The sequence below is a fragment of the Oryctolagus cuniculus genome, chromosome 10, assembly GCF_051225735.1.
Source record: "Oryctolagus cuniculus isolate XC-2025 breed Fujian yellow rabbit chromosome 10, ASM5122573v1, whole genome shotgun sequence".
In the NCBI taxonomy this organism is placed as follows: Eukaryota; Metazoa; Chordata; class Mammalia; order Lagomorpha; family Leporidae; genus Oryctolagus; species Oryctolagus cuniculus.
The window spans coordinates 73,964,744-73,983,404 of NC_142876.1; the positions used below are offsets into that span (position 1 = coordinate 73,964,744).

The 18,661-nt window shown below is 69.4% G+C and overlaps 8 non-coding genes across 8 annotated transcripts; all 8 read left to right on the plus strand.

Moving 5' to 3' along the window:
• The first annotated feature begins 10 nt into the window (after positions 1-10).
• On the plus strand, positions 11-129 carry LOC149123976 (5S ribosomal RNA). The gene has a single exon (XR_016215213.1). It is a non-coding gene; the product is annotated as a 5S ribosomal RNA (ribosomal RNA).
• A 2,326-nt stretch (positions 130-2,455) lies between these two features.
• On the plus strand, positions 2,456-2,574 carry LOC149123977 (5S ribosomal RNA). Its single transcript, XR_016215627.1, has one exon. It is a non-coding gene; the product is annotated as a 5S ribosomal RNA (ribosomal RNA).
• Positions 2,575-4,902: 2,328 nt separating this feature from the next.
• LOC149123978 (5S ribosomal RNA) lies at positions 4,903-5,021 on the plus strand. Its single transcript, XR_016215628.1, has one exon. It is a non-coding gene; the product is annotated as a 5S ribosomal RNA (ribosomal RNA).
• Positions 5,022-7,370: 2,349 nt separating this feature from the next.
• LOC149123979 (5S ribosomal RNA) lies at positions 7,371-7,489 on the plus strand. The gene has a single exon (XR_016215497.1). It is a non-coding gene; the product is annotated as a 5S ribosomal RNA (ribosomal RNA).
• A 2,318-nt stretch (positions 7,490-9,807) lies between these two features.
• LOC149123980 (5S ribosomal RNA) lies at positions 9,808-9,926 on the plus strand. The gene has a single exon (XR_016215645.1). It is a non-coding gene; the product is annotated as a 5S ribosomal RNA (ribosomal RNA).
• A 2,328-nt stretch (positions 9,927-12,254) lies between these two features.
• On the plus strand, positions 12,255-12,373 carry LOC149123981 (5S ribosomal RNA). The gene has a single exon (XR_016215629.1). It is a non-coding gene; the product is annotated as a 5S ribosomal RNA (ribosomal RNA).
• A 2,333-nt stretch (positions 12,374-14,706) lies between these two features.
• On the plus strand, positions 14,707-14,825 carry LOC149123982 (5S ribosomal RNA). The gene has a single exon (XR_016215214.1). It is a non-coding gene; the product is annotated as a 5S ribosomal RNA (ribosomal RNA).
• Positions 14,826-17,167: 2,342 nt separating this feature from the next.
• On the plus strand, positions 17,168-17,286 carry LOC149123983 (5S ribosomal RNA). Its single transcript, XR_016215215.1, has one exon. It is a non-coding gene; the product is annotated as a 5S ribosomal RNA (ribosomal RNA).
• Positions 17,287-18,661: the final 1,375 nt, after the last annotated feature.

Genomic DNA, 18,661 nt, shown 5'->3' on the forward strand with positions numbered 1-18,661 from the left:
GGCCTCTGGCGTCTACGGCCATACCACCCTGAACGCGCCCGATCTCGTCTGATCTCGGAAGCTAAGCAGGGTCGGGCCTGGTTAGTACTTGGATGGGAGACCGCCTGGGAATACCGGGTGCTGTAGGCTTTTGCCCCGCGGCACCCTCCCCTTTTGCTCGCCTTTGGCTGGCTGCCTAGCCACGCCCCCATCCGCCAGCCCGCACGCCGGGACCCCTGCGACCCCCAACGCAGCTCCAGCAGGGGGCAGAAGCCCGACCCCTCCACCTGGCAGCCCCAGCCCGCCCGCGCCTCGGGCCTGGGCCTGGGCCTGGGCCTGGGCACGGGCACGGGCACGGGCACGGGCACGGGCACGGGCGGGCCGGCCAGCTGTCCCCGGCTGCCGCAGCCCCACCGCCAACCCCGGGGCCCACCCCGGGACACAGGCCACGCCCCGCGCCATCCAGCGCGCCCCCTCCAACCCCAAACCAGCGACTCACCGCCCGCCAGGGCGCTCCCCTGCCGGCCGCCCCAACCCCGCAGCCCGCCGCACCAGCAGCTCCCGGCACCTGCACTCCCACCGCCCCTCCCGGGCTCCTGTCTCCCAGGGAGCCCAATGACTGTGACCACGACCACGACCACGACCACCGCCCGAAGACGACGCCAGGGCGCGGTTGCCCACCACTCAGGGCCCGGTGCCTCGCGCAGCCCAACCCGCGGGCCCTCTGCGCCACCTGGCCGTGCGGCGGCCACGCGCCACAGCCGCGGAAGCCCTCCAGAGCGCAAAGGAGGGACCCCACACCAAGCCTCGCAGGCAATACAGGCACCCTCTCCCTCTGTCTCTGACTTACACCAACACCTACACGTCTCTCTCTCTTTCTCTCTCTCTCTCTGTCTCTCTCTCCTCTCTCTGTCCCCCTCTCCCCCATCAGCCCTGACTCACACAGCATCCAAACGGGGCACCCTTTTGGCAGGCCAGGCAGAGACCCGCGGCCACAGGCTGCGTGCCCACAGGACCTCCCCGGGACAGAGGGTCCGTGGCAGGCAGGCAGCACACAGCCTGTGGTCTCTGTGGGGAGCAACTCGGATTGGACTGAGTTACTGGAATTAAGACTTATTCTATGCATCTGCTCTCCCACAATATGGCGCTGGGAGAGGAGAAAACAGCTTCTATGCAGCTGCCTCTTGCCAACTTGAGTGATGACCTCCAGGAGCTGATCCTGCTCCTGATTGGAGGAGAGCAGCGTACTTGGCATGTGGGCAGCCGAGTTGGGATTGGCGGAAGAGGACTATAAAGGAGGAGAGAGACAACATGCACCAGGAACATCTAAGGGGAACACCTGTGCAGCCCCCGAGAGAGCCGGCCGGCCGGCCGGCGGTGTGCCGCTCCCCCGCGGAAGTGGGGAATGTGGCAGGGGGAACCGCCCTTCCACGGAGGTGGAAGGGACGGTAGCCAACCCGGGAAGAACCAGCAGCAAACCCGGGGAGGGCCGAGCAGACGAAAGAACAGCGCAGGGTCCTGTGTCGTTCCTCCATGAAGAGGGGGAGCGACAGTCTCGAACTGGCTGCCGGGCTGGAGGGTGCGGGTCGCGCTGAAGCGCCCCACCCTCCCGTGAGGGAACGGGCGCTGAGGACGGAAATCCCTCTGTGCCACGAAGGGTGTCGGGGTGTGCGACTGTGTGCCCCTTGTGTAGGCGTGTGTGTGTGTGTGTGTGTGTGTGTGTGTGAGTGCCCACGCGAGCGTGCGGCGGGGGTGATTCCGTGCGCTGCCGCCCTCCTTCCCGACCTGCTGCCCCACTTGGGCCCCCGTGACCGAGCGGGGACAAGGGTCCCCAGGCCCTCAGCTGTCCTCGCGGCGTGGGAGTGTGTGGAGGCGCGGCGGCCGTGCCGGGGGAGGGCGGGCGACCTGTGCGTCAGCGGTGGGGGGGCTGCTGGCGGCCGGGTAGGAGGGAAGGCCCGGGCCGCGGTGGTGTGGGGCGCCGAACCCCCTGGTGCCGGGACCCGCGAGCCGCGGGGCGCAGCCCTGGGCAGGCGTGGAGGCTGCCGGGCACGGCTGGCGTGTGGCTGGGCGATGGCGGCAGGCAGGGGATCCGGCCTAGAAAGAGAGAGTAGGAGTTCCCTGTGGCCAGCGGCAGCCGGAGGAGGTTGGCTCCCCTTGGCTTGGCGGCAGCGTGCCGACTGGGCGCCCGGTGCTGCAGGTCCTGGGCTGGGCAGGCGGAGGGCTGGAGTTCGGGCACTGGTGCAGGGCTAGGCGGAGGGCGGCTGAGGAGGAGGGGGGGGGAGGAGGAGAAGAGAAGAGAAGAGAAAAGAGGGAGGAGGCGGAGGAGAAGCGGCAGCGGGAGCGGGAGCGGGAGTGGGAATGGGAATGGGAATGGGAGTGAGAGCGGGGAGCGGGCAGGAGGAGGAGGAGGCGGCGGCGGCGGCGGCGGCGGCTGTGCGGGCGCGCACTCAAGAGGGGCCTGGAGGCGGCCTCTGGCGTCTACGGCCATACCACCCTGAACGCGCCCGATCTCGTCTGATCTCGGAAGCTAAGCAGGGTCGGGCCTGGTTAGTACTTGGATGGGAGACCGCCTGGGAATACCGGGGGCTGTAGGCTTTTGCCCCGCGGCACCCTCCCCTTTTGCTCGCCTTTGGCTGGCTGCCTAGCCACGCCCCCATCCGCCAGCCCGCACGCCGGGACCCCTGCGACCCCCAACGCAGCTCCAGCAGGGGGCAGAAGCCCGACCCCTCCACCTGGCAGCCCCAGCCCGCCCGCGCCTCGGGCCTGGGCCTGGGCCTGGGCCTGGGCACGGGCACGGGCACGGGCACGGGCACGGGCACGGGCACGGGCGGGCCGGCCAGCTGTCCCCGGCTGCCGCAGCCCCACTGCCAACCCCGGGGCCCACCCCGGGACACAGGCCACGCCCCGCGCCATCCCAGCGCGCCCCCTCCAACCCCAAACCAGCGACTCACCGCCCGCCAGGGCGCTCCCCTGCCGGCCGCCCCAACCCCGCAGCCCGCCGCACCAGCAGCTCCCGGCACCTGCACTCCCACCGCCCCTCCCGGGCTCCTGTCTCCCAGGGAGCCCAATGACTGTGACCACGACCACGACCACCGCCCGAAGACGACGCCAGGGCGCAGTTGCCCACCACTCAGGGCCCGGTGCCTCGCGCAGCCCAACCCGCGGGCCCTCTGCGCCACCTGGCCGTGCGGCGGCCACGCGCCACAGCCGCGGAAGCCCTCCAGAGCGCAAAGGAGGGACCCCACACCAAGCCTCGCAGGCAATACAGGCACCCTCTCCCTCTGTCTCTGACTTACACCAACACCTACACGTCTCTCTCTCTTTCTTTCTCTCTCTCTGTCTCTCTCTCCTCTCTCTGTCCCCCTCTCCCCCATCAGCCCTGACTCACACAGCATCCAAACGGGGCACCCTTTTGGCAGGCCAGGCAGAGACCCGCGGCCACAGGCTGCGTGCCCACAGGACCTCCCCGGGACAGAGGGTCCGTGGCAGGCAGGCAGCACACAGCCTGTGGTCTCTGTGGGGAGCAACTCGGATTGGACTGAGTTACTGGAATTAAGACTTATTCTATGCATCTGCTCTCCCACAATATGGCGCTGGGAGAGGAGAAAACAGCTTCTATGCAGCTGCCTCTTGCCAACTTGAGTGATGACCTCCAGGAGCTGATCCTGCTCCTGATTGGAGGAGAGCAGCGTACTTGGCGTGTGGGCAGCCGAGTTGGGATTGGCGGAAGAGGACTATAAAGGAGGAGAGAGACAACATGCACCAGGAACATCTAAGGGGAACACCTGTGCAGCCCCCGAGAGAGCCGGCCGGCCGGCCGGCGGTGTGCCGCTCCCCCGCGGAAGTGGGGAATGTGGCAGGGGGAACCGCCCTTCCACGGAGGTGGAAGGGACGGTAGCCAACCCGGGAAGAACCAGCAGCAAACCCGGGGAGGGCCGAGCAGACGAAAGAACAGCGCAGGGTCCTGTGTCGTTCCTCCATGAAGAGGGGGAGCGACAGTCTCGAACTGGCTGCCGGGCTGGAGGGTGCGGGTCGCGCTGAAGCGCCCCACCCTCCCGTGAGGGAACGGGCGCTGAGGACGGAAATCCCTCTGTGCCACGAAGGGTGTCGGGGTGTGCGACTGTGTGCCCCTTGTGTAGGCGTGTGTGTGTGTGTGTGTGTGTGTGTGTGTGTGAGTGCCCACGCGAGCGTGCGGCGGGGGTGATTCCGTGCGCTGCCGCCCTCCTTCCCGACCTGCTGCCCCACTTGGGCCCCCGTGACCGAGCGGGGACAAGGGTCCCCAGGCCCTCAGCTGTCCTCGCGGCGTGGGAGTGTGTGGAGGCGCGGCGGCCGTGCCGGGGGAGGGCGGGCGACCTGTGCGTCAGCGGTGGGGGGGCTGCTGGCGGCCGGGTAGGAGGGAAGGCCCGGGCCGCGGTGGTGTGGGGCGCCGAACCCCCTGGTGCCGGGACCCGCGAGCCGCGGGGCGCAGCCCTGGGCAGGCGTGGAGGCTGCCGGGCACGGCTGGCGTGTGGCTGGGCGATGGCGGCAGGCAGGGGATCCGGCCTAGAAAGAGAGAGTAGGAGTTCCCTGTGGCCAGCGGCAGCCGGAGGAGGTTGGCTCCCCTTGGCTTGGCGGCAGCGTGCCGACTGGGCGCCCGGTGCTGCAGGTCCTGGGCTGGGCAGGCGGAGGGCTGGAGTTCGGGCACTGGTGCAGGGCTAGGCGGAGGGCGGCTGAGGAGGGGGGGGAGGAGGAGAAGAGAAGAGAAGAGAAAAGAGGGAGGAGGCGGAGGAGAAGCGGCAGCGGGAGCGGGAGCGGGAGTGGGAATGGGAATGGGAATGGGAGTGAGAGCGGGGAGCGGGCAGGAGGAGGAGGCGGCGGCGGCGGCGGCGGCGGCGGCGGCTGTGCGGGCGCGCACTCAAGAGGGGCCTGGAGGCGGCCTCTGGCGTCTACGGCCATACCACCCTGAACGCGCCCGATCTCGTCTGATCTCGGAAGCTAAGCAGGGTCGGGCCTGGTTAGTACTTGGATGGGAGACCGCCTGGGAATACCGGGGGCTGTAGGCTTTTGCCCCGCGGCACCCTCCCCTTTTGCTCGCCTTTGGCTGGCTGCCTAGCCACGCCCCCATCCGCCAGCCCGCACGCCGGGACCCCTGCGACCCCCAACGCAGCTCCAGCAGGGGGCAGAAGCCCGACCCCTCCACCTGGCAGCCCCAGCCCGCCCGCGCCTCGGGCCTGGGCCTGGGCCTGGGCCTGGGCACGGGCACGGGCACGGGCACGGGCACGGGCGGGCCGGCCAGCTGTCCCCGGCTGCCGCAGCCCCACCGCCAACCCCGGGGCCCACCCCGGGACACAGGCCACGCCCCGCGCCATCCAGCGCGCCCCCTCCAACCCCAAACCAGCGACTCACCGCCCGCCAGGGCGCTCCCCTGCCGGCCGCCCCAACCCCGCAGCCCGCCGCACCAGCAGCTCCCGGCACCTGCACTCCCACCGCCCCTCCCGGGCTCCTGTCTCCCAGGGAGCCCAATGACTGTGACCACGACCACGACCACGACCACCGCCCGAAGACGACGCCAGGGCGCGGTTGCCCACCACTCAGGGCCCGGTGCCTCGCGCAGCCCAACCCGCGGGCCCTCTGCGCCACCTGGCCGTGCGGCGGCCACGCGCCACAGCCGCGGAAGCCCTCCAGAGCGCAAAGGAGGGACCCCACACCAAGCCTCGCAGGCAATACAGGCACCCTCTCCCTCTGTCTCTGACTTACACCAACACCTACACGTCTCTCTCTCTTTCTCTCTCTCTCTCTGTCTCTCTCTCCTCTCTCTGTCCCCCTCTCCCCCATCAGCCCTGACTCACACAGCATCCAAACGGGGCACCCTTTTGGCAGGCCAGGCAGAGACCCGCGGCCACAGGCTGCGTGCCCACAGGACCTCCCCGGGACAGAGGGTCCGTGGCAGGCAGGCAGCACACAGCCTGTGGTCTCTGTGGGGAGCAACTCGGATTGGACTGAGTTACTGGAATTAAGACTTATTCTATGCATCTGCTCTCCCACAATATGGCGCTGGGAGAGGAGAAAACAGCTTCTATGCAGCTGCCTCTTGCCAACTTGAGTGATGACCTCCAGGAGCTGATCCTGCTCCTGATTGGAGGAGAGCAGCGTACTTGGCGTGTGGGCAGCCGAGTTGGGATTGGCGGAAGAGGACTATAAAGGAGGAGAGAGACAACATGCACCAGGAACATCTAAGGGGAACACCTGTGCAGCCCCCGAGAGAGCCGGCCGGCCGGCGGTGTGCCGCTCCCCCGCGGAAGTGGGGAATGTGGCAGGGGGAACCGCCCTTCCACGGAGGTGGAAGGGACGGTAGCCAACCCGGGAAGAACCAGCAGCAAACCCGGGGAGGGCCGAGCAGACGAAAGAACAGCGCAGGGTCCTGTGTCGTTCCTCCATGAAGAGGGGGAGCGACAGTCTCGAACTGGCTGCCGGGCTGGAGGGTGCGGGTCGCGCTGAAGCGCCCCACCCTCCCGTGAGGGAACGGGCGCTGAGGACGGAAATCCCTCTGTGCCACGAAGGGTGTCGGGGTGTGCGACTGTGTGCCCCTTGTGTAGGCGTGTGTGTGTGTGTGTGTGTGTGAGTGCCCACGCGAGCGTGCGGCGGGGGTGATTCCGTACGCTGCCGCCCTCCTTCCCGACCTGCTGCCCCACTTGGGCCCCCGTGACCGAGCGGGGACAAGGGTCCCCAGGCCCTCAGCTGTCCTCGCGGCGTGGGAGTGTGTGGAGGCGCGGCGGCCGTGCCGGGGGAGGGCGGGCGACCTGTGCGTCAGCGGTGGGGGGGCTGCTGGCGGCCGGGTAGGAGGGAAGGCCCGGGCCGCGGTGGTGTGGGGCGCCGAACCCCCTGGTGCCGGGACCCGCGAGCCGCGGGGCGCAGCCCTGGGCAGGCGTGGAGGCTGCCGGGCACGGCTGGCGTGTGGCTGGGCGATGGCGGCAGGCAGGGGATCCGGCCTAGAAAGAGAGAGTAGGAGTTCCCTGTGGCCAGCGGCAGCCGGAGGAGGTTGGCTCCCCTTGGCTTGGCGGCAGCGTGCCGACTGGGCGCCCGGTGCTGCACTGCAGGTCCTGGGCTGGGCAGGCGGAGGGCTGGAGTTCGGGCACTGGTGCAGGGCTAGGCGGAGGGCGGCTGAGGAGGAGGGGGGGGGAGGAGGAGAAGAGAAGAGAAGAGAAAAGAGGGAGGAGGCGGAGGAGAAGCGGCAGCGGGAGCGGGAGCGGGAGTGGGAATGGGAATGGGAATGGGAATGGGAATGGGAATGGGAATGGGAGTGAGAGCGGGGAGCGGGCAGGAGGAGGAGGAGGAGGAGGCGGCGGCGGCGGAGGCGGCGGCGGCGGCTGTGCGGGCGCGCACTCAAGAGGGGCCTGGAGGCGGCCTCTGGCGTCTATGGCCATACCACCCTGAACGCGCCCGATCTCGTCTGATCTCGGAAGCTAAGCAGGGTCGGGCCTGGTTAGTACTTGGATGGGAGACCGCCTGGGAATACCGGGTGCTGTAGGCTTTTGCCCCGCGGCACCCTCCCCTTTTGCTCGCCTTTGGCTGGCTGCCTAGCCACGCCCCCATCCGCCAGCCCGCACGCCGGGACCCCTGCGACCCCCAACGCAGCTCCAGCAGGGGGCAGAAGCCCGACCCCTCCACCTGGCAGCCCCAGCCCGCCCGCGCCTCGGGCCTGGGCCTGGGCCTGGGCCTGGGCCTGGGCACGGGCACGGGCACGGGCACGGGCACGGGCGGGCCGGCCAGCTGTCCCCGGCTGCCGCAGCCCCACCGCCAACCCCGGGGCCCACCCCGGGACACAGGCCACGCCCCGCGCCATCCAGCGCGCCCCCTCCAACCCCAAACCAGCGACTCACCGCCCGCCAGGGCGCTCCCCTGCCGGCCGCCCCAACCCCGCAGCCCGCCGCACCAGCAGCTCCCGGCACCTGCACTCCCACCGCCCCTCCCGGGCTCCTGTCTCCCAGGGAGCCCAATGACTGTGACCACGACCACGACCACGACCACCGCCCGAAGACGACGCCAGGGCGCGGTTGCCCACCACTCAGGGCCCGGTGCCTCGCGCAGCCCAACCCGCGGGCCCTCTGCGCCACCTGGCCGTGCGGCGGCCACGCGCCACAGCCGCGGAAGCCCTCCAGAGCGCAAAGGAGGGACCCCACACCAAGCCTCGCAGGCAATACAGGCACCCTCTCCCTCTGTCTCTGACTTACACCAACACCTACACGTCTCTCTCTCTTTCTCTCTCTCTCTCTGTCTCTCTCTCCTCTCTCTGTCCCCCTCTCCCCCATCAGCCCTGACTCACACAGCATCCAAACGGGGCACCCTTTTGGCAGGCCAGGCAGAGACCCGCGGCCACAGGCTGCGTGCCCACAGGACCTCCCCGGGACAGAGGGTCCGTGGCAGGCAGGCAGCACACAGCCTGTGGTCTCTGTGGGGAGCAACTCGGATTGGACTGAGTTACTGGAATTAAGACTTATTCTATGCATCTGCTCTCCCACAATATGGCGCTGGGAGAGGAGAAAACAGCTTCTATGCAGCTGCCTCTTGCCAACTTGAGTGATGACCTCCAGGAGCTGATCCTGCTCCTGATTGGAGGAGAGCAGCGTACTTGGCGTGTGGGCAGCCGAGTTGGGATTGGCGGAAGAGGACTATAAAGGAGGAGAGAGACAACATGCACCAGGAACATCTAAGGGGAACACCTGTGCAGCCCCCGAGAGAGCCGGCCGGCCGGCCGGCGGTGTGCCGCTCCCCCGCGGAAGTGGGGAATGTGGCAGGGGGAACCGCCCTTCCACGGAGGTGGAAGGGACGGTAGCCAACCCGGGAAGAACCAGCAGCAAACCCGGGGAGGGCCGAGCAGACGAAAGAACAGCGCAGGGTCCTGTGTCGTTCCTCCATGAAGAGGGGGAGCGACAATCTCGAACTGGCTGCCGGGCTGGAGGGTGCGGGTCGCGCTGAAGCGCCCCACCCTCCCGTGAGGGAACGGGCGCTGAGGACGGAAATCCCTCTGTGCCACGAAGGGTGTCGGGGTGTGCGACTGTGTGCCCCTTGTGTAGGCGTGTGTGTGTGTGTGTGTGTGTGTGTGAGTGCCCACGCGAGCGTGCGGCGGGGGTGATTCCGTGCGCTGCCGCCCTCCTTCCCGACCTGCTGCCCCACTTGGGCCCCCGTGACCGAGCGGGGACAAGGGTCCCCAGGCCCTCAGCTGTCCTCGCGGCGTGGGAGTGTGTGGAGGCGCGGCGGCCGTGCCGGGGGAGGGCGGGCGACCTGTGCGTCAGCGGTGGGGGGGCTGCTGGCGGCCGGGTAGGAGGGAAGGCCCGGGCCGCGGTGGTGTGGGGCGCCGAACCCCCTGGTGCCGGGACCCGCGAGCCGCGGGGCGCAGCCCTGGGCAGGCGTGGAGGCTGCCGGGCACGGCTGGCGTGTGGCTGGGCGATGGCGGCAGGCAGGGGATCCGGCCTAGAAAGAGAGAGTAGGAGTTCCCTGTGGCCAGCGGCAGCCGGAGGAGGTTGGCTCCCCTTGGCTTGGCGGCAGCGTGCCGACTGGGCGCCCGGTGCTGCAGGTCCTGGGCTGGGCAGGCGGAGGGCTGGAGTTCGGGCACTGGTGCAGGGCTAGGCGGAGGGCGGCTGAGGAGGGGGGGGAGGAGGAGAAGAGAAGAGAAGAGAAAAGAGGGAGGAGGCGGAGGAGAAGCGGCAGCGGGAGCGGGAGCGGGAGTGGGAATGGGAATGGGAATGGGAGTGAGAGCGGGGAGCGGGCAGGAGGAGGAGGAGGCGGCGGCGGCGGCGGCGGCGGCTGTGCGGGCGCGCACTCAAGAGGGGCCTGGAGGCGGCCTCTGGCGTCTACGGCCATACCACCCTGAACGCGCCCGATCTCGTCTGATCTCGGAAGCTAAGCAGGGTCGGGCCTGGTTAGTACTTGGATGGGAGACCGCCTGGGAATACCGGGGGCTTTAGGCTTTTGCCCCGCGGCACCCTCCCCTTTTGCTCGCCTTTGGCTGGCTGCCTAGCCACGCCCCCATCCGCCAGCCCGCACGCCGGGACCCCTGCGACCCCCAACGCAGCTCCAGCAGGGGGCAGAAGCCCGACCCCTCCACCTGGCAGCCCCAGCCCGCCCGCGCCTCGGGCCTGGGCCTGGGCCTGGGCCTGGGCACGGGCACGGGCACGGGCACGGGCACGGGCACGGGCACGGGCGGGCCGGCCAGCTGTCCCCGGCTGCCGCAGCCCCACTGCCAACCCCGGGGCCCACCCCGGGACACAGGCCACGCCCCGCGCCATCCCAGCGCGCCCCCTCCAACCCCAAACCAGCGACTCACCGCCCGCCAGGGCGCTCCCCTGCCGGCCGCCCCAACCCCGCAGCCCGCCGCACCAGCAGCTCCCGGCACCTGCACTCCCACCGCCCCTCCCGGGCTCCTGTCTCCCAGGGAGCCCAATGACTGTGACCACGACCACGACCACCGCCCGAAGACGACGCCAGGGCGCAGTTGCCCACCACTCAGGGCCCGGTGCCTCGCGCAGCCCAACCCGCGGGCCCTCTGCGCCACCTGGCCGTGCGGCGGCCACGCGCCACAGCCGCGGAAGCCCTCCAGAGCGCAAAGGAGGGACCCCACACCAAGCCTCGCAGGCAATACAGGCACCCTCTCCCTCTGTCTCTGACTTACACCAACACCTACACGTCTCTCTCTCTTTCTTTCTCTCTCTCTGTCTCTCTCTCCTCTCTCTGTCCCCCTCTCCCCCATCAGCCCTGACTCACACAGCATCCAAACGGGGCACCCTTTTGGCAGGCCAGGCAGAGACCCGCGGCCACAGGCTGCGTGCCCACAGGACCTCCCCGGGACAGAGGGTCCGTGGCAGGCAGGCAGCACACAGCCTGTGGTCTCTGTGGGGAGCAACTCGGATTGGACTGAGTTACTGGAATTAAGACTTATTCTATGCATCTGCTCTCCCACAATATGGCGCTGGGAGAGGAGAAAACAGCTTCTATGCAGCTGCCTCTTGCCAACTTGAGTGATGACCTCCAGGAGCTGATCCTGCTCCTGATTGGAGGAGAGCAGCGTACTTGGCGTGTGGGCAGCCGAGTTGGGATTGGCGGAAGAGGACTATAAAGGAGGAGAGAGACAACATGCACCAGGAACATCTAAGGGGAACACCTGTGCAGCCCCCGAGAGAGCCGGCCGGCCGGCCGGCGGTGTGCCGCTCCCCCGCGGAAGTGGGGAATGTGGCAGGGGGAACCGCCCTTCCACGGAGGTGGAAGGGACGGTAGCCAACCCGGGAAGAACCAGCAGCAAACCCGGGGAGGGCCGAGCAGACGAAAGAACAGCGCAGGGTCCTGTGTCGTTCCTCCATGAAGAGGGGGAGCGACAGTCTCGAACTGGCTGCCGGGCTGGAGGGTGCGGGTCGCGCTGAAGCGCCCCACCCTCCCGTGAGGGAACGGGCGCTGAGGACGGAAATCCCTCTGTGCCACGAAGGGTGTCGGGGTGTGCGACTGTGTGCCCCTTGTGTAGGCGTGTGTGTGTGTGTGTGTGTGTGTGTGTGTGTGAGTGCCCACGCGAGCGTGCGGCGGGGGTGATTCCGTGCGCTGCCGCCCTCCTTCCCGACCTGCTGCCCCACTTGGGCCCCCGTGACCGAGCGGGGACAAGGGTCCCCAGGCCCTCAGCTGTCCTCGCGGCGTGGGAGTGTGTGGAGGCGCGGCGGCCGTGCCGGGGGAGGGCGGGCGACCTGTGCGTCAGCGGTGGGGGGGCTGCTGGCGGCCGGGTAGGAGGGAAGGCCCGGGCCGCGGTGGTGTGGGGCGCCGAACCCCCTGGTGCCGGGACCCGCGAGCCGCGGGGCGCAGCCCTGGGCAGGCGTGGAGGCTGCCGGGCACGGCTGGCGTGTGGCTGGGCGATGGCGGCAGGCAGGGGATCCGGCCTAGAAAGAGAGAGTAGGAGTTCCCTGTGGCCAGCGGCAGCCGGAGGAGGTTGGCTCCCCTTGGCTTGGCGGCAGCGTGCCGACTGGGCGCCCGGTGCTGCAGGTCCTGGGCTGGGCAGGCGGAGGGCTGGAGTTCGGGCACTGGTGCAGGGCTAGGCGGAGGGCGGCTGAGGAGGGGGGGGAGGAGGAGAAGAGAAGAGAAGAGAAAAGAGGGAGGAGGCGGAGGAGAAGCGGCAGCGGGAGCGGGAGCGGGAGTGGGAATGGGAATGGGAATGGGAGTGAGAGCGGGGAGCGGGCAGGAGGAGGAGGCGGCGGCGGCGGCGGCGGCGGCGGCGGCTGTGCGGGCGCGCACTCAAGAGGGGCCTGGAGGCGGCCTCTGGCGTCTACGGCCATACCACCCTGAACGCGCCCGATCTCGTCTGATCTCGGAAGCTAAGCAGGGTCGGGCCTGGTTAGTACTTGGATGGGAGACCGCCTGGGAATACCGGGGGCTGTAGGCTTTTGCCCCGCGGCACCCTCCCCTTTTGCTCGCCTTTGGCTGGCTGCCTAGCCACGCCCCCATCCGCCAGCCCGCACGCCGGGACCCCTGCGACCCCCAACGCAGCTCCAGCAGGGGGCAGAAGCCCGACCCCTCCACCTGGCAGCCCCAGCCCGCCCGCGCCTCGGGCCTGGGCCTGGGCCTGGGCCTGGGCACGGGCACGGGCACGGGCACGGGCACGGGCGGGCCGGCCAGCTGTCCCCGGCTGCCGCAGCCCCACCGCCAACCCCGGGGCCCACCCCGGGACACAGGCCACGCCCCGCGCCATCCAGCGCGCCCCCTCCAACCCCAAACCAGCGACTCACCGCCCGCCAGGGCGCTCCCCTGCCGGCCGCCCCAACCCCGCAGCCCGCCGCACCAGCAGCTCCCGGCACCTGCACTCCCACCGCCCCTCCCGGGCTCCTGTCTCCCAGGGAGCCCAATGACTGTGACCACGACCACGACCACGACCACCGCCCGAAGACGACGCCAGGGCGCGGTTGCCCACCACTCAGGGCCCGGTGCCTCGCGCAGCCCAACCCGCGGGCCCTCTGCGCCACCTGGCCGTGCGGCGGCCACGCGCCACAGCCGCGGAAGCCCTCCAGAGCGCAAAGGAGGGACCCCACACCAAGCCTCGCAGGCAATACAGGCACCCTCTCCCTCTGTCTCTGACTTACACCAACACCTACACGTCTCTCTCTCTTTCTCTCTCTCTCTCTGTCTCTCTCTCCTCTCTCTGTCCCCCTCTCCCCCATCAGCCCTGACTCACACAGCATCCAAACGGGGCACCCTTTTGGCAGGCCAGGCAGAGACCCGCGGCCACAGGCTGCGTGCCCACAGGACCTCCCCGGGACAGAGGGTCCGTGGCAGGCAGGCAGCACACAGCCTGTGGTCTCTGTGGGGAGCAACTCGGATTGGACTGAGTTACTGGAATTAAGACTTATTCTATGCATCTGCTCTCCCACAATATGGCGCTGGGAGAGGAGAAAACAGCTTCTATGCAGCTGCCTCTTGCCAACTTGAGTGATGACCTCCAGGAGCTGATCCTGCTCCTGATTGGAGGAGAGCAGCGTACTTGGCGTGTGGGCAGCCGAGTTGGGATTGGCGGAAGAGGACTATAAAGGAGGAGAGAGACAACATGCACCAGGAACATCTAAGGGGAACACCTGTGCAGCCCCCGAGAGAGCCGGCCGGCCGGCGGTGTGCCGCTCCCCCGCGGAAGTGGGGAATGTGGCAGGGGGAACCGCCCTTCCACGGAGGTGGAAGGGACGGTAGCCAACCCGGGAAGAACCAGCAGCAAACCCGGGGAGGGCCGAGCAGACGAAAGAACAGCGCAGGGTCCTGTGTCGTTCCTCCATGAAGAGGGGGAGCGACAGTCTCGAACTGGCTGCCGGGCTGGAGGGTGCGGGTCGCGCTGAAGCGCCCCACCCTCCCGTGAGGGAACGGGCGCTGAGGACGGAAATCCCTCTGTGCCACGAAGGGTGTCGGGGTGTGCGACTGTGTGCCCCTTGTGTAGGCGTGTGTGTGTGTGTGTGTGTGTGTGTGTGAGTGCCCACGCGAGCGTGCGGCGGGGGTGATTCCGTGCGCTGCCGCCCTCCTTCCCGACCTGCTGCCCCACTTGGGCCCCCGTGACCGAGCGGGGACAAGGGTCCCCAGGCCCTCAGCTGTCCTCGCGGCGTGGGAGTGTGTGGAGGCGCGGCGGCCGTGCCGGGGGAGGGCGGGCGACCTGTGCGTCAGCGGTGGGGGGGCTGCTGGCGGCCGGGTAGGAGGGAAGGCCCGGGCCGCGGTGGTGTGGGGCGCCGAACCCCCTGGTGCCGGGACCCGCGAGCCGCGGGGCGCAGCCCTGGGCAGGCGTGGAGGCTGCCGGGCACGGCTGGCGTGTGGCTGGGCGATGGCGGCAGGCAGGGGATCCGGCCTAGAAAGAGAGAGTAGGAGTTCCCTGTGGCCAGCGGCAGCCGGAGGAGGTTGGCTCCCCTTGGCTTGGCGGCAGCGTGCCGACTGGGCGCCCGGTGCTGCACTGCAGGTCCTGGGCTGGGCAGGCGGAGGGCTGGAGTTCGGGCACTGGTGCAGGGCTAGGCGGAGTGCGGCTGAGGGGGGGGGGGAGGAGGAGGAGAAGAGAAGAGAAGAGAAAAGAGGGAGGAGGCGGAGGAGAAGCGGCAGCGGGAGCGGGAGCGGGAGCGGGAATGGGAATGGGAATGGGAATGGGAGTGAGAGCGGGGAGCGGGCAGGAGGAGGAGGAGGAGGAGGCGGCGGCGGCGGCGGCGGCGGCGGCTGTGCGGGCGCGCACTCAAGAGGGGCCTGGAGGCAGCCTCTGGCGTCTACGGCCATACCACCCTGAACGCGCCCGATCTCGTCTGATCTCGGAAGCTAAGCAGGGTCGGGCCTGGTTAGTACTTGGATGGGAGACCGCCTGGGAATACCGGGTGCTGTAGGCTTTTGCCCCGCGGCACCCTCCCCTTTTGCTCGCCTTTGGCTGGCTGCCTAGCCACGCCCCCATCCGCCAGCCCGCACGCCGGGACCCCTGCGACCCCCAACGCAGCTCCAGCAGGGGGCAGAAGCCCGACCCCTCCACCTGGCAGCCCCAGCCCGCCCGCGCCTCGGGCCTGGGCCTGGGCCTGGGCCTGGGCACGGGCACGGGCACGGGCACGGGCACGGGCACGGGCACGGGCGGGCCGGCCAGCTGTCCCCGGCTGCCGCAGCCCCACCGCCAACCCCGGGGCCCACCCCGGGACACAGGCCACGCCCCGCGCCATCCAGCGCGCCCCCTCCAACCCCAAACCAGCGACTCACCGCCCGCCAGGGCGCTCCCCTGCCGGCCGCCCCAACCCCACAGCCCGCCGCACCAGCAGCTCCCGGCACCTGCACTCCCACCGCCCCTCCCGGGCTCCTGTCTCCCAGGGAGCCCAATGACTGTGACCACGACCACGACCACGACCACCGCCCGAAGACGACGCCAGGGCGCGGTTGCCCACCACTCAGGGCCCGGTGCCTCGCGCAGCCCAACCCGCGGGCCCTCTGCGCCACCTGGCCGTGCGGCGGCCACGCGCCACAGCCGCGGAAGCCCTCCAGAGCGCAAAGGAGGGACCCCACACCAAGCCTCGCAGGCAATACAGGCACCCTCTCCCTCTGTCTCTGACTTACACCAACACCTACACGTCTCTCTCTCTTTCTCTCTCTCTCTCTGTCTCTCTCTCCTCTCTCTGTCCCCCTCTCCCCCATCAGCCCTGACTCACACAGCATCCAAACGGGGCACCCTTTTGGCAGGCCAGGCAGAGACCCGCGGCCACAGGCTGCGTGCCCACAGGACCTCCCCGGGACAGAGGGTCCGTGGCAGGCAGGCAGCACACAGCCTGTGGTCTCTGTGGGGAGCAACTCGGATTGGACTGAGTTACTGGAATTAAGACTTATTCTATGCATCTGCTCTCCCACAATATGGCGCTGGGAGAGGAGAAAACAGCTTCTATGCAGCTGCCTCTTGCCAACTTGAGTGATGACCTCCAGGAGCTGATCCTGCTCCTGATTGGAGGAGAGCAGCGTACTTGGCGTGTGGGCAGCCGAGTTGGGATTGGCGGAAGAGGACTATAAAGGAGGAGAGAGACAACATGCACCAGGAACATCTAAGGGGAACACCTGTGCAGCCCCCGAGAGAGCCGGCCGGCCGGCCGGCGGTGTGCCGCTCCCCCGCGGAAGTGGGGAATGTGGCAGGGGGAACCGCCCTTCCACGGAGGTGGAAGGGACGGTAGCCAACCCGGGAAGAACCAGCAGCAAACCCGGGGAGGGCCGAGCAGACGAAAGAACAGCGCAGGGTCCTGTGTCGTTCCTCCATGAAGAGGGGGAGCGACAGTCTCGAACTGGCTGCCGGGCTGGAGGGTGCGGGTCGCGCTGAAGCGCCCCACCCTCCCGTGAGGGAACGGGCGCTGAGGACGGAAATCCCTCTGTGCCACGAAGGGTGTCGGGGTGTGCGACTGTGTGCCCCTTGTGTAGGCGTGTGTGTGTGTGTGTGTGTGTGTGTGTGAGTGCCCACGCGAGCGTGCGGCGGGGGTGATTCCGTGCGCTGCCGCCCTCCTTCCCGACCTGCTGCCCCACTTGGGCCCCCGTGACCGAGCGGGGACAAGGGTCCCCAGGCCCTCAGCTGTCCTCGCGGCGTGGGAGTGTGTGGAGGCGCGGCGGCCGTGCCGGGGGAGGGCGGGCGACCTGTGCGTCAGCGGTGGGGGGGCTGCTGGCGGCCGGGTAGGAGGGAAGGCCCGGGCCGCGGTGGTGTGGGGCGCCGAACCCCCTGGTGCCGGGACCCGCGAGCCGCGGGGCGCAGCCCTGGGCAGGCGTGGAGGCTGCCGGGCACGGCTGGCGTGTGGCTGGGCGATGGCGGCAGGCAGGGGATCCGGCCTAGAAAGAGAGAGTAGGAGTTCCCTGTGGCCAGCGGCAGCCGGAGGAGGTTGGCTCCCCTTGGCTTGGCGGCAGCGTGCCGACTGGGCGCCCGGTGCTGCAGGTCCTGGGCTGGGCAGGCGGAGGGCTGGAGTTCGGGCACTGGTGCAGGGCTAGGCGGAGGGCGGCTGAGGAGGAGGGGGGGGGAGGAGGAGAAGAGAAGAGAAGAGAAAAGAGGGAGGAGGCGGAGGAGAAGCGGCAGCGGGAGCGGGAGCGGGAGTGGGAATGGGAATGGGAATGGGAGTGAGAGCGGGGAGCGGGCAGGAAGAGGAGGCGGCGGCGGCGGCGGCGGCGGCGGCGGCGGCGGCGGCTGTGCGGGCGCGCACTCAAGAGGGGCCTGGAGGCAGCCTCTGGCGTCTACGGCCATACCACCCTGAACGCGCCCGATCTCGTCTGATCTCGGAAGCTAAGCAGGGTCGGGCCTGGTTAGTACTTGGATGGGAGACCGCCTGGGAATACCGGGTGCTGTAGGCTTTTGCCCCGCGGCACCCTCCCCTTTTGCTCGCCTTTGGCTGGCTGCCTAGCCACGCCCCCATCCGCCAGCCCGCACGCCGGGACCCCTGCGACCCCCAACGCAGCTCCAGCAGGGGGCAGAAGCCCGACCCCTCCACCTGGCAGCCCCAGCCCGCCCGCGCCTCGGGCCTGGGCCTGGGCCTGGGCCTGGGCCTGGGCACGGGCACGGGCACGGGCACGGGCACGGGCGGGCCGGCCAGCTGTCCCCGGCTGCCGCAGCCCCACCGCCAACCCCGGGGCCCACCCCGGGACACAGGCCACGCCCCGCGCCATCCAGCGCGCCCCCTCCAACCCCAAACCAGCGACTCACCGCCCGCCAGGGCGCTCCCCTGCCGGCCGCCCCAACCCCGCAGCCCGCCGCACCAGCAGCTCCCGGCACCTGCACTCCCACCGCCCCTCCCGGGCTCCTGTCTCCCAGGGAGCCCAATGACTGTGACCACGACCACGACCACGACCACCGCCCGAAGACGACGCCAGGGCGCGGTTGCCCACCACTCAGGGCCCGGTGCCTCGCGCAGCCCAACCCGCGGGCCCTCTGCGCCACCTGGCCGTGCGGCGGCCACGCGCCACAGCCGCGGAAGCCCTCCAGAGCGCAAAGGAGGGACCCCACACCAAGCCTCGCAGGCAATACAGGCACCCTCTCCCTCTGTCTCTGACTTACACCAACACCTACACGTCTCTCTCTCTTTCTCTCTCTCTCTCTGTCTCTCTCTCCTCTCTCTGTCCCCCTCTCCCCCATCAGCCCTGACTCACACAGCATCCAAACGGGGCACCCTTTTGGCAGGCCAGGCAGAGACCCGCGGCCACAGGCTGCGTGCCCACAGGACCTCCCCGGGACAGAGGGTCCGTGGCAGGCAGGCAGCACACAGCCTGTGGTCTCTGTGGGGAGCAACTCGGATTGGACTGAGTTACTGGAATTAAGACTTATTCTATGCATCTGCTCTCCCACAATATGGCGCTGGGAGAGGAGAAAACAGCTTCTATGCAGCTGCCTCTTGCCAACTTGAGTGATGACCTCCAGGAGCTGATCCTGCTCCTGATTGGAGGAGAGCAGCGTACTTGGCGTGTGGGCAGCCGAGTTGGGATTGGCGGAAGAGGACTATAAAGGAGGAGAGAGACAACATGCACCAGGAACATCTAAGGGGAACACCTGTGCAGCCCCCGAGAGAGCCGGCCGGCCGGCCGGCGGTGTGCCGCTCCCCCGCGGAAGTGGGGAATGTGGCAGGGGGAACCGCCCTTCCACGGAGGTGGAAGGGACGGTAGCCAACCCGGGAAGAACCAGCAGCAAACCCGGGGAGGGCCGAGCAGACGAAAGAACAGCGCAGGGTCCTGTGTC